Below are 13,932 nucleotides of genomic sequence, written 5' to 3'. Positions count from 1 at the left end.
TGGGGTCGGGCTGGAGCGCACTTGTGGGATGGCCAAGGGAGAGAGCTGTCTTTCAAGGAGGGGAAAACCTGGCGTTGTTTGGGGGGAAAGCAGTACAAATGGTAAAGATGACAGTTCTTGGCGGCCACAGGAGCCTTGAGGCAGCACCAACGTATCGGCATCCCCCCCCCCGGGGGGTGGGGGGCGGAATATGAGAATACCTCTGGGTTTCCCCTCGTCCAGCCCCCTACTGCCACCAGTCTGCTTTTTGTCGCTAAGGATTTGCCTGTTCTAGACTCTTCCTAGAAATGGAATCCTACAGTATGTAATCTTCCGTGAATGGCTTCTTACCTAGAAGAATATTCTCAAGGTTCATCCATGCTGTAGCGTGTATCAGTGCTCGTCCCTTTTTTTCTCTAATTTTTTTACTGTGGTAAAATATAAATAACGTACAGTGTGCTGTCTTAACCATTCTGAGTGGACAGCTCAGTGGCATTAAGTACATTCACATTCTTGTGGAACCATCACACCATCCATTTCCAGAACCCTTTCCATCTTCCCAAACTGAAACTCCATCCCCATGAAACACTCACTCCCCTTCCCCTCCCCCAACCCCTGGCGCCCACCATCCTACTGTCTGTCTTCATGAATATGACTCCTCTAGGGACCTCGTACGAGTGGAATCATACAGTATGTGTCCTTTCGTGTCTGGCTTCTTTCACTGAGCATCGTGTCCTCAAAGTTCATCCCTGTTGGAGCAGGTGTCACAGTGTCCTTCCTTTTTGAGGCTGAATAATATTCCTTTGTATGGATGGACCACGTTTTGTGTCTCCGTTCACCCGTGGATGGACGCTTGAGGTGCTCCTTCTGGCTGTTGTGGACATTTGTGTACAGGTATCTTTTTGAACACCTGTTTCCAGTTCTTTGGGGTGTATACTTAGGAGTGGAACTGCTGGTCACCTGGATTTCACGTTGACCCGTCCCAGCCACCTTTCTCGTATAAACAAGATGCGCTATAACAGAAATGCCATTCCCAGCAGAGTAGCCGGTCCCCTCTTCCGGGGGGCTTTGCAGACTCTCCAGGTCTTGCTAAGATTGTCCACTTTTTTACCTTAAAAGCCCAGGTTGTGATCGTTGGCCTGGCCACCAGCGCAGCCCCGAGAGAGCGCTCAGAGGCTGATGGCCTCCAGGGAGTTACACCCACCCCTGGCGTCTGCTCCTGAGTCTATCTGGGTCAGATGAGTCGTTTTTGCCTTAGCTGGAGGCCGTCTGTGAAAGTGGACCCTGGGCCCACGGTCACGGTCAGCATGCTGTCACTCTTTGCTTCCGTTCTAGCGGGGAGGGTGCCTGAGTCTCCGAGAAGCCCAAGAGCTGTTGCCATGGTGACTTGGAGGGCTGTCCAGGCTGGGAGTGGGGCTTTGAGGGAGAGAGGGCCTCTGGGTGCTGGAAGGGTCCAGGCCGTGTCTTGCCCTCAGGCCGTGGCTTTTGCAAAGCCATGTCCCCACGAGATCCGTTGTCAGCAGAGGGCAGCCAGCAGGCCACCCTTGGTGTGTGTGTGTGTGAGGGCGGGTGCGCGCGCACACTCGGTGCTGGAGACGGGCAGGGCTGACTGAGCTGGGAAAAGAGAAGACCACAGGGCCAGGCTGTCTGGGCCACATGTCCTGTGGCTGCAACAGGCCAGAGCGCACCAGGGATGCTCACTGCAGGTCGGCCGACAGAGGACATGTGGAACCGTCATAGCTGTTAAGTGATAGGACAGAGCCGTCTCGGGAGATGATGAGCTCCCCGTCGCTGGAGGAAGTCAAGCAGGGTGGGCATCGTCGTGGCGGAATGTCGTAGAAGTTTGGACTAAATGACCTCTGAGATCACAGCCAGGTCTGCATCCCTGTTTTGGCCCCAGATGAAGGCTTGCGTTCTACGTATATACTGACCACCTGTTCAGTGCCAGAGTCCAGGACCACAGAGGAGGGGGACAGCTGGACACACCTGGGTCGCATGGTAGCTTCTAAGCAGATGGTGAAAGCTCTGACCTTGACCGCAGTTTAGGAGCCAGCCCTCCTTTCCCACAAGAAGGAAACAGGCCGTGGGCCTCACTTGACGAGGTGTTGCCGTGAAAGAAATCAGAGTAACGATCGCGCTATTTGTTGACCTCCTGCCACGGGCCAGCCACCTTGCACTGATCCCAGCACCGCCGACCACCCACCCTCCCGGCAACCTTGAAATTGGTGTCATTCTCCACTTGGCAGGAGGTCTCTGGAGAGGAGACAGGAGGGCCTGAGTGTCTCAGACACAAGTGTCTGAGACCATCAGAGTACAGAGCCCGTGCCCTCAGCCCCCCTAACCCCCCACCAAGGTGAAGACGTTACTGCCCCAGGCTGGCCAAGGGATCAGCTTGGGATTGAGGAAAGCTAGTTCGGGACAGAACCATCACCCTGTGATGGGCGTTGGGAGGATGGACAGTGGTGTTGCCTCGGTTATCGCAGGGCCTCCGAGCTTCTCCATAAAGGGTGCAGGGGTCAGCCTGTGGGATCCTGCAGCCTCCCGGAACTGGCCTTATCCAGACTGTGAATTTGACAGAGGCCGTGGAGGGCGGGCAGTGAGGGAGCCCGGGGCCCCGACGCACCGTTGTCACCCAGGCGGCTGGCGGGGGCGGCTCTGGAGCACGTGCCAGAGTGAGAGGCCGACCTCTGGTCCTCCGGGTGCACGGCAGAAAGCGCCCAAGGGAACTGCGTGCCGCGGTGCGGGCTCAAACCAACCGGCCGCTTGTTAGCCTGCTTCCAGATTCATGTTAGACGTGGCCTAATGAGGCGCAGAGGTCTGGGGGCCGCGCCAGTCCCCGGGCCAATTACCTGCAGTCGGTGGTTGGGTGATCGTCCGGGCGGGCGGCTCGTGGCTGAGGCTGCCCCAGTGCCGCCGCAGATGTGATGAAAGGATATGCCATGGGAAATGAGGCTCAATGGAGACAGTTTCTGAATCAGTCAGGAGGTTTCTCCCCTTCCCATCCCCTCTTATTTCAAAAACTTTACTCAGAGATGCGGAGCTGAGAGCGGAATGGTGGGAACACACCCGGTCGTGGTTGAACGTGTCTAGTTGCCCCAGCTGATTCCCTCCTCAGACTCCCTGCCGTCTACCCGGCCTGCACCTGACAAAAGGGTCTAGAAACGTGGACACGTGGTCAAGGTCAGAAGGCAGAGGACCTGGGGCCATTTCTACAAGGACCTTACACACATTTCAGTGTCATTTTTAGAAACACTTCTCAACACTAGGGGGTGCAGTCTCAAGTTCTCACTGCCCTTAGATCAGATCCCGAGCCTCATTAGCTTGGGGCCTCCAGGGGGAGGCAGGTTGGACCTCAGGGTCTCACCCTGGGATGATTAGACTCCATCCATCCATCCACCCAACCAGGTACCCATCCATCCAACTAGCTGTCTACTCAGCCAACCAGCCAGCTAGCTGTCTTCACAGCCATCTATCCATCCATCCGTCCGTCCGTCCGTCCGTCCGTCCATCCATCCATCCATCCATCCATCCATCCACTCAGCCATCTACCCATCCATCCATCCACCTACCCATCCATCCACCTGCCCACTCATCTATCCATCCATTCAGCCATCCATCCATCTATCCATCCATCCATCCGTCCGTCCATCCATCCATCCGTCCATCCATCCATCTATCCATCCATCCATCCGTCCGTCCGTCCGTCCGTCCATCCGTCCGTCCGTCCGTCCGTCCATCCATCCATCCATCCATCCATCCATCCATCCATCCATCCCCTCCATTCATCTATCCATCTGTTAGCCAGTATTCAACACAACCTAACTATTCAGGAAGCTAAGGGTATGGGGGTAAACAAGACAAGCTCAGTCTCTGACCTCATGTAGATTAAAGTCTAATTAGCAAAGGCAACAACAAGGTTAACAAATAAATGAGCCAGAAAATCCCTCTTTGTGGTTATGCTATGAAGCAAGTCAGCAGTACTGCCAGGCAGTCTCTTGGGCGGGTTGGGGAAGGCCCACTCTGGGTAGCGGGTCAGAAGGGCTCTCGGAGGAAGCGGCTTTTGAGTTGAAACCGGAAGGTCAAGGAGGAATCAGCAAAGGCAAAGGCACTGGGGTGAAAAGAACCTGACGTGCAGGGTGGCAGGGGACGAGGAGGGCAGAGAAGACGACGTCAGGGAGGACCTGAGGCCTCGTGGAAGGACTTTGCATTTTCCACGCTTGCAGTCGGAGGAGACTGGAGGAGTGACAACATGGTCTGGTTCACTTGGCTGTGGGAAAACAGACAGTAGGATGGATGGATGAGTTATAAGACCATTGCCGCCGTCTTGGTGTTGTTTGGCGATGGTGCTTTGGCCTGGAGGGGAGGTGGAGAGGGAGGGGTGGGTGGATTCGAGGTATGCGGTGAAGCCGGAGTGGACGGAACCTGCCGAGGCACTGGATGTGGGGATGAGGGACAGCAAGGGGGGCTCCCCACCTTCCGTTGGGTTTTGCAGGGAGGAGCCCCCAGAGGCGAGGGGGCTTCAGACCCAGTACCTGCCGGCGCCTCTAGGGCACCTGCAAAGCTGCACAGGCAGCTTCTCATCCACTTGGAAGGAACGTGCTCACAAACAGCTCTGGGAAAGGGTCTCAGAAGGTGCGAGATTTCATTATTCCTCTCCCTCGGTGAGACCAATCTGCTCTTCGAGATTGAATTAGAAGGATGGCAAATCATGCCCGTCCACCAGTTGAATATCCACTGTCCGTAGCTATTTATTTTCATGGCGTTCCGATATCATAGTCCAGTTTTTATATCTTTTTAACTTGGTAATTGGAAATAGATACACACAGTTCAAAAATGCAAAGTGTTCACAAGTGCTACAGCGTGAAGAGTGCGGCTCCCTGTCGCCCTTAGCACGCAGCCCCCGTTTCTGTCCCCAGAGAGAACCTCCGTTACTGGTTTCCTGAGGATCTTTCCAGAGATGGACTCTGAGTACAGAAGCATGTGTGCATATTATCTGAAGCCCTTTAAAGCCCTTGATAATAGAGCATGCTAAGTTTTCGATCTGACTTTCCAACTAAGTCCCTGTGTGACTTTGGGCAACTTGCTGTCCCTCTCTGAGCTTCAGTCCCTGACCCACAACCAGGTTTGCAGAGTGGAGATCATGCTTCCGACTGGTGCCGTGTCCCCAGCGGTGTTCATGTAAGAATGAATGAAAAAACATGTGTTTAGTGCTTGCGGCTCCCTCGAAGCATGGGCTATATAAATCCAGAGAGATGCGGAATTGTGAGCGCGTGTGTGGGTAGCTGGCTTTCCTTTGAAACCCTAACTCTGTGTTCTGGAAGACTGCCTCAGTGTGTAGGTAGTAAGAACTGAATGGCAAGAAGCATTGATTTCCCCCATTCTTCCTCCACCATCATTTTATATTTTTTTATTATGCCTTAGACTCAAAAAAGAGGGATCAATCTCTGAGAACGTGCTCCGTCTGGATTCGTAAGGAAACATACTCTTGTTTTTCTCTCTCTTAATTGATGGCTGGGCCCAGCGGTTACTCATGGAGCCCTCGGGGCAGCTCCTTTGCGGTAGGGAAAGAGGTGGTTTTGCTTTTTATTCGATAGATATCTGTGTTTTTAATTTTTACGTGTATGTATTTTAATTTTTTTAATTCTAATTTTTAATATTTTTAATGAGGTATTGCTTTCGTAATTTTGTGAAACCAAGGAAGAGAGGGGTGGCCCTTTGGGCACAGAGTCAGAGGTCACCCCAACTGCGCATCCCCACTCTTCCGTCTCCCTCTCCCAGTGGGACCACTTGCGTACACATGGCCGCTGGGATCCAGGTCTCCGTTGGCACCAACCACAGCCCCAGGGAATGTGCCCCAGTCTGAGCCTGTTATGGTTCCCCCCCCCCAAAAAAAAACGCTCTTCTCTGCAGCCTGGTCCTCCCTCCTCCCTTTCTTCTCCCTTTCCTCCTCGCTCAATTCATCACAAGGGTATGAGGAGACCTGCCCCCTCCCCCCGACACCCTGCCGCCCCAGGTGGGGCCCCCCCAGCGCTGGTCCGCACTCTCTGTCCCCCGACCGCTGTCTGACTGCCCAGGAGACCCGCTCCGTAGTCGCTCTCAGGCTAACATTTTCCCTCCCGTCACAGATTTTGGTCCAAGTGCTACGTGCATGTAATAAAGTCAGTCATTAATTTAACCAAACCACAAGGCAGGGCTGGGAAAGGAAGGAAAACTTTGTCTTTCCACCTCTCCCCAACCTCATCCACACGACCCCAGGTGGCAGAGGGACCACTTTAACTGGTTTTGCTTCATTCTTCGGATGGTTACCTCCGTAACCCGCCGATTACCTCCTTATGTGTTCATTTAACAATGTAAAGCACCACCGATTCTTGGCTGTGGAAGATGAAGCCTTCATCCATCTGCCACTTCCCTCCCCAGTTTTGAAGTTACTGTTGAACTGCTGATGACCCTTAAGTAACATTCTCAAATTCCTCTCTTGCTTAATAAATTTTAGACAGTATCACTCGACCCTTTGTTATATTTATGTCCATATTTAAGCACTGTAAGTTCTGTCTATAAGTTGGATTCGAAAGTTAACAGCCGGCAGAAAACAGTACATTATTATGGTAATGTAAACGTTTACATGAGGACCAGGAATGGGGCTAGGACTCCAGTTCCTCTTTATAGACCCATGAGAAGGGCCTTTCTAACATCACAGACCAGCGGATCCTTTTCTCTTCTCCTCCATCAGTTGTTCAAAATCATGACAAATTTTAGCTTAGCATCAGGGTCATGATGTCTGCATTGCCTTTCTTCTTGTGCGAGAAGAATTATGTCTTCTTTTTATGTCATCAAGATATCATCCTGTTTCTTACGTATCACTGGGATCCCTGTCGCTCTCATTGGAGGTCTCTGGCTCTCGGCCCTAATGTGGAGTTCCCAGTGGACAGTTGTCGTTCTGAGAGTCCCCTTCCTGGAGCTACTGGATAAGAGAGCTGTGTCTTTATCCTTGTTCTGCTGGGACACGTATTCAAGTAACAACCTCAAGAAAGGCACCTAGAGTACAGACTCTCATATCTGAAAAGTCTCTGATTTTCAAACGTGCTCAGCTTTGTAGAATTCCAGATTCAAAACGGTTATCCTGCTGAATGCTAAAGGCATCACCTCCTTTTCATCTCACCTTTCCTTGTTGCTGGTGACAAGTTACAGGGCGGATTCTTTGTTTCCTCCCTGGAACTTTGTAGGAATGTCATGGTAGTCATTGCATCTGTTTCCCTCGCTGCTCTCAAATGCCCTGGTGATGGGCCTGGGTGTGAGTCTTATCTTTTTTTGTTGTTTTTTTCTTTCCGTGGTACACGGGCCTCTCACCGTTGTGGCCTCTCCCGCCGCGGAGCGCAGGCTCAGCGGCCATGGCTCACGGGCCCAGCCGCTCCGCGGCATGTGGGATCCTTCCTGACCGGGGCACGAACCCGTGTCCCCGCTCCACCTGGTGTCGATCGGCCACAGGGATTTGAATAGGTAGTTATTCAGGAAGCACAGCACAGGCCTGGCTCTTAGTATGCGTCCTGGGTGTGCTCTGGCTCCCAGCCCCTCAGGACAGCCGGGGGTTGCTGGCTTGGCGGCGTCACGTGGACTCTGGCCTCTAAGCGCAGGACCTGGGGGCTTTGGGTCCTCCTGGTGTCCCCAGATCCATGTGAGGGGGAAATACTCAGACCCTCTACAATGGCAGGAGTCTCTTCTTGACCGGCCTGGGGACCCAGCTCAGAAACTGCTCTGCAGGGGGTTGGGGAGCCCTGGGCCTCCCAGGTTGGGGGAGGGGCGCTTTACCAGAGCTGCTGAGACTGGCCGGCAAGGACCCCAGGGCCACCCTCCTCCAGGGCAGAGAAGCTGAGGCTCTCAGGGGCCCAGGGCTCTCTCATCAGCCTTTTCAAGGAGGCTCTGGCCCCTTTTTTCTGGACCTCAAGGCCCCTGCCTGGGGGCCAGGGGGTGGGTCTCTCCCCACAAGGGAGGCGCCTGGCTCGGTGCTCCCTCAGGCCACATTTAGAACACGCCCAGGTGGCCAGCGGGTGTGTGGGCTGGGGGAGCGCAGGCGGATGGGGGGACGATGGAGAAACAGCCAAGGAGGAGCGGGGGGAGGCTGGGGTTCCGGCACACCTCCAGGCTGGACCCCACTGTGGCCTGCCTGTTCCCCACAGGGATGGAGCAGGTGAGGACCACGTGTCACAAGAACCTCCCAGCCCCCAGAGCACCCGGCCGGAGAACCCGGCTGGTTCTCCCTAACGTTTAACAGGGTCACTGCCGCCAAAGCAGCCTCTGCCTCTGCGCACCCCCTCCCCGACTGCCTGGCCTCTCCCTGCCCCCGTCCTGTCTCCGCCCTGGTTTGTAGCTTTTGCCAGTGCCCACAGTGTGAATATTCCCACAGTGTGAATATTCCCGCCGTGGCTGATTTCAGGCTGCCCACGTGAGGTCACCAGATGCAGAGACAGCCCTGCGAGCCGGCAGGAGCCCCCACCGCCTCCCCTGGCCAATGTCCACATCCCTCCAACCCCCGCGGCCCTGGCTCAGGGTCTGAGACAGGGCCAGCCCTCAAATATGTGACCAGGTGGACTAATCTGAAATCCTGGGGGCAGCTTCAAGCCCAAGCCAACCGGCTCAGATGCCAGGGTCCCAGTCCCAGCTCTGACACTGGCCACCTGCCTGGGCCTCGGTTTCCCCACCTGTAAAATGGCTACATCATCCCCAATGTCTCTACTGGCTCTAGACTCTACACTCTGCCTGAAACTGCTGTCACCACCAGCCGATGGGCACCTGTGAGTAAACCTCCTGGGAGCTGCAGACCCTGAGATGCAGGCACAGGCAGCCAGTGGGGATGCCAAGCCAAGGAGGAGATGAGGAGGTTGGTCCTCACAGTGGCACCCAGTAGGCCCTCGGGAGATGCCCGTGCTGAATCCCCACTCCTGGCCAAGGCATGGTGCTTCAGGCCCTCCTCCAAGAAGCAGTAGGGTCTTTGGTGTCTGACTTGGCAGGAGCCAGAGGGAGAGGCAAGTAGACCCCCGTCACCTGAGCCAGGGGGTAGCTGGGGAGCTGCTCTGCCTTTGCCCCTTCTGTCCTGCACCTGCTACATCTGTCTCCTCCAGGACAGGACCGGGGCTGACTCTGACTTGTCACCTTTTCCCTGGTATCTGTTGTAGGGCTTGGCAAGTGCTCAACCCTCAGAGAATGGGAAGTGGGGGGTGAAAGTGGATGCAGGGGATGTGGGGACAGGAAGTGGATGGATGGATGGATGATGGATGGACAGATGATGGATGGGTGAGTGGATGGATGGGTGAGTGAATGGGTGGATGGATGATGGGTGAGCAGATGGGTGGATGGATGGGTGAATGAATAGATGGATGAACAGATGAGTGGATGGGTGGATAGCTGAATGGATGGAGATGGATGGATGGATGGGTGGATGGATGGATGGATGGATGGGTGGATGGATGGATGGGTGGATGGATGAGTGGATGGATGGATGGATGGATGGATGAGTGGATGGATGGATGGATGGATGAGGGGATGGATGGATGAGTGGATAGATGAGTGGATTGATGGATGTTGGATGGATGAGTGGATGGATGGATGGATAGCTGAATGGATGGAGATGGATGGATGGATGGGTGGGTGGATGGATGGATGGATGGATGGGTGGGTGGATAGATGGATGACTGATGGATGGGTGGATGGATGATGGATGGACAGATGATGGATGAGTGAGTGGATGGATGGATGAGTGAATGGGTGGATGGATGATGGGTGAGCAGATGGGTGGATGGGTGGATAGCTGAATGGATGGAGATGGATGGATGGATGGATGGATGGATGGGTGGGTGGATGGATGGATGGATGGATGGATGGGTGGATGGATGGATGGGTGGGTGGATGGATGGATGGGTGGATGGATGGATGGATGGATGGGTGGATGGATGGATGGATGGGTGAGTGGATGGATGGATGGATGGATGGGTGGGTGGATGGAGGAGATGGATGGATGGGTGGATGGATGGATGGATGATGGGTGGATAGATGGATGACTGATGGATGGGTGGATGGATGATGGATGGACAGATGATGGATGAGTGAGTGGATGGATGGATGAGTGAATGGGTGGATGGATGATGGGTGAGCAGATGGGTGGATGGGTGGATAGCTGAATGGATGGAGATGGATGGATGGATGGATGGATGGATGGGTGAGTGGATGGATGGATGGATGGATGGGTGGGGATGGAGGAGATGGATGGATGGATGCCTGAGTGGGTTGGTGGGCGAGTAGATGGAAGGAAGGCAGGCAAGCCAGGGCTCTGGCCTCCTCATGTAGAGCATAGGCATTTCCGAAGCAGACGTGGCCAGGTAGCAGACGGCAGCCACTGGCCTCTCCCTGGTAGCCAGTCGACCCCAAGTCCTGTCAATTCCCCTGGCTGGGCCTCCGCCCCCATCGCTGCAGCCTGGGCCAGATTCAGATTCGCCCCTCCCCCAGCTCTCACCTGGACTGGGCTTCAGTTCTCTGGCTCATCTCCCGGCTGCCAGCAGCTTTGTCCCCCTCACAGTCTACCCACTCGAGTGGTATTTCTGAAATGAGAGTTTCCTGCACGCGTGCAACCTGCACTGGACGCAGTGTGTTCGGTGCCTTTGCGTGTCGTGTAAGGACCTCTCCTCCGCCGCAGGCCCCTCTGCTCCCTCCGTGGTACTCCGTGCCTTTGCCCTGGCTGGCTCTGCTTCCCGACACACACTCACCCCGGCCCCGGCCTAGGTCGTCCTCCACAGATCCCCTCCCCGACCTGCATCAGATTTACTGCAGTGCCAGCGCTGGGGCCCCCAAAGCACTGAGCGCCTGCCGTGTGCAGAGCACTTGCCCTGCATCCTTGGTCCTCGCGCAGATGTGGAAACTGAGGCGTGCTCGTTCAGACCGCCCCAATTTCACACCCTCTTCTCAGCACCCCCCCCCCGGGAACGTCCGTGTCCTGTTCTGTGCAGATGAGGAAACCCACAGCGGGGCGGCCAGGAGCTCTCAGCCTCAGCCTTACGAGGATTCGAGGGACTTTCTCCTTTAGCGCCATCTTATGCCCATTTCTGATATATTATGTTCTGCGAGGGCCCTTTCTTCCCTGTGTCTTCAAGAATCATTCCAGCGGGGTGTGCCCGCCTCACAGGCACGGTTTCCTTTAGGGGTGATGAACGTTCTGGAGCTACACAGAGCTGATGGATGCACAGCATGGTAAATGCACTAACTTCCTCTGAAGTGTTCGCTTAGCGGTGGTTAATTTCACGTTTTGTCGATTGCACTTCTGTTTTTTTGAACAGAACATAATCTAGCTTTGTCTAAAGGTCGGCTTAGTCCAAGGAGCAGGCAGGCAGGATCGGCCCCAGGCAGGGAAGGGAAGGGCCGGGTCCCGGGGCATAGGGAGAGGAAAGGAGCAGCTGCCCTCTGCCCTCCAGGGCAGAAGGACACCAGTCTCAGCCCCCAGGACACTGGCCCACATGCAGCCACCCGGGCCTGCAGGAAGGCCTGGCCTAGAAGCCCTGCTGCCTTCTCTCCCCTGGAGGTGGGTTACACCGTCTGCAGCCCCAGGATGTCTGTCCACACTCTGGGTGGCTGCCAGCCTGCGACCAGGGCTTTGCAGATTCCCGTCCGACTCCGCTAATCAAGGTCCAAGTGGAGGCTGCTGCGGTGGCCGGAAGCCTGGCGTGGCCGATGGCGCCACTGTGTCCCCGGTCCCTGGCCTGGAGTTGGCCCTGCGGAGCCCAGGCTGTTTGTGGACGAGCAGGGGCTGGAGGATGAGTAAAGGGGTTCCGGGGGGCGGTGGGGAGGTGAGCTCTACGGAAGGTTGGAGCTTCCGAGCCCAGGTTCCGGCTGGAGATCGGGAGGTTCTTCTGTCCTGTTCCAAAAGTGTGGCCTCTTCTCACAAGTCACCTTTTTTGCCCAAGCCTCTGGGGACTCTCAGGTGGGAAGGTGGGGGCCCCCTGGCAGCACCGCCTGGGGACGTGGCTGGGATTGAGGTCAGGGATCTGAGTCGGGTACCGAGAAAATGTTAGGGTCTTTGGTTTCATCTTTTTGAGTCACGGTGTCTCCACCCAGGAAATGCACAAATGCTTTACGTCTCCCCTATTCTCTTCTCACCTGAGTGCTTAGAGCTTCTTTGTCCTGATGGGGACCCCGAGGCAGAGAGGCATGTGATCTTTTGGAAGTGCCACAGCCATCGGCCCTCCTCCACTGGAAGGACAGGGAGGGCACCTGTGCGTCCTGCCGGGCGCGGCGTAGGGGCAGGGTATGCCTGTGTCCTGCCCCAGTGTTCCTGCCATGGCCTGTACTTCCCGATGGGGAGAGCGTGAGGGAATGAGTGACGTTGTCTTAGGAAACCAGGGAGTGGGTCTCTGAACGTGCATGGTGTCAGGCTCTGGGGGCCATTTCCCACATCTCAGGGTGATGAATGGATGAGGCGATGGGTTGAAGACACTTGGGAGGGGGACGTGGATACAGAGAAGTGGGGAGCACAGCGGGGACCCAGCACTTCGTCCATCTCTTGTAATGAGTTCATGGAGAAAACATGCATCATATGTGCAGAGATTCTGTTTGATGTAATTGGCGTGTGTGGTCAGCTGTATAACGGCCCCCAAAGACATTAGTGTTGAGTCCCCAGCACCTGTGCATATCACCTTATATGGCAAAAAACGGAGGTCTTTGCAGATGTGGTTAAGAATGTCAAGATGGGGACAATATCTGGGATTATCTGCGGGGAGGTGGGGCTAAATGTCATCACAGGTGTCCTTATAAGTGGGAGCCAGAGGGGGATTTGACTACAGACAAGGAGGAGACCACGTGATGACAGACAGAGGCTGGAGGGACGTGGCCATAGGCCCAGGGATGCCTGGAGCCCCCAGGAGCTGGAAGAGGCAGGAAGGACCCTCCTCTAGGACCCCTGGAGGGAGCCATCCCAGCTGATGCCTTGGTTTTGGCCCGGTGACAACTGACAGTGAACTTCTGCCTCCAGAACTGAATTTAGCTTCCTCTGTTTGAAGCCAGCCAGTGTGCTGTCACCGGTCGCAGCAGCCCCGGGACACTCACGCAGGGTCAACAGAAGCAACAGAAAGTGGGTGCTGGTCGGCAGGGGGAGGGCAGGCCGCTGCATTAAACAGAGACACCGGGTGGACCCCGCTGAGAAGGTGTGGGTGGACCAAAGATGTGGGGAAGGTTGGAGAGAGGGGTGAGGGGAGCAGCGGAAGAGAGACCCTGGGGCCGGGAGCGAAGCTGGTGCCACCACCTCCCAGGGCGAACCCTCTCCTCTGAGTTCCTGCTTGGCCCCCTCCGCTGTTTCACCTCAGATGCGTCACCATCTGTACCTCCATTTCCTCACCTGTGGGGTGATCCCTGACCCCGACGCATAGAGACACTACCTGCTCTCTCCTGCCGTTTAGGGCATGGGCCCCAGGGTACTCAGAAGCCTCCTCCTGGCAGGTAGCTGGGGCCCTTCCAGTCTGGGGAGTACAGCAGTGTCACCATCCTGGACACGCCTTGCTGTGCCCTTGAGGACGTCTTTCTATCTGGTCAGTCCCTAAAACCATTTGCTGGGTCAGATGCACTCCCGAGCCCTCCCCCTGGGGCTCACTCGCACTCTGGCCGATGGCATGGGGCCCCCGTTTCTGTCACAGGGAAAAAGCAGCTGCCCCCCACCTGGAGAAGGTCCCCCTCACCCCAGGTGGGTTCCCTGCAGGTTTCAACCTAAACAAGTCTAGATCCTGTTCTTATAAAACCAAGGTCATTCAGCCATCAGCATCCTCGTGCAACCAGCGCAGAATCCCGTGTGTTCAGGACGTCGGGAGGGGGTTCCTGTTACTGAAACCAAGAGCTCCAACTGATAGACCAAGAAAGGATGGATTTTCTCTGAGGGGCATTGGGGGCTCCCTGCCCCGACCCCGGGTCACGGTGTTGGCAGGC

General features: G+C 55.6%; 1 protein-coding gene across 2 annotated transcripts in view; it reads left to right on the top strand.

Annotated features, from left to right (window-relative positions):
- SHANK2 (SH3 and multiple ankyrin repeat domains 2) overlaps positions 1–13,932 on the top strand; it is a 456,320-nt gene that overhangs the window by 272,306 nt on the left and 170,082 nt on the right. The gene's annotated exons all lie outside the window — the stretch shown is intronic.

Source organism: Phocoena phocoena, chromosome 8 (genome assembly GCF_963924675.1).
Source record: "Phocoena phocoena chromosome 8, mPhoPho1.1, whole genome shotgun sequence".
Taxonomy (NCBI): Eukaryota; Metazoa; Chordata; class Mammalia; order Artiodactyla; family Phocoenidae; genus Phocoena; species Phocoena phocoena.
This window is presented reverse-complemented; position numbering and strand designations above follow the sequence as displayed.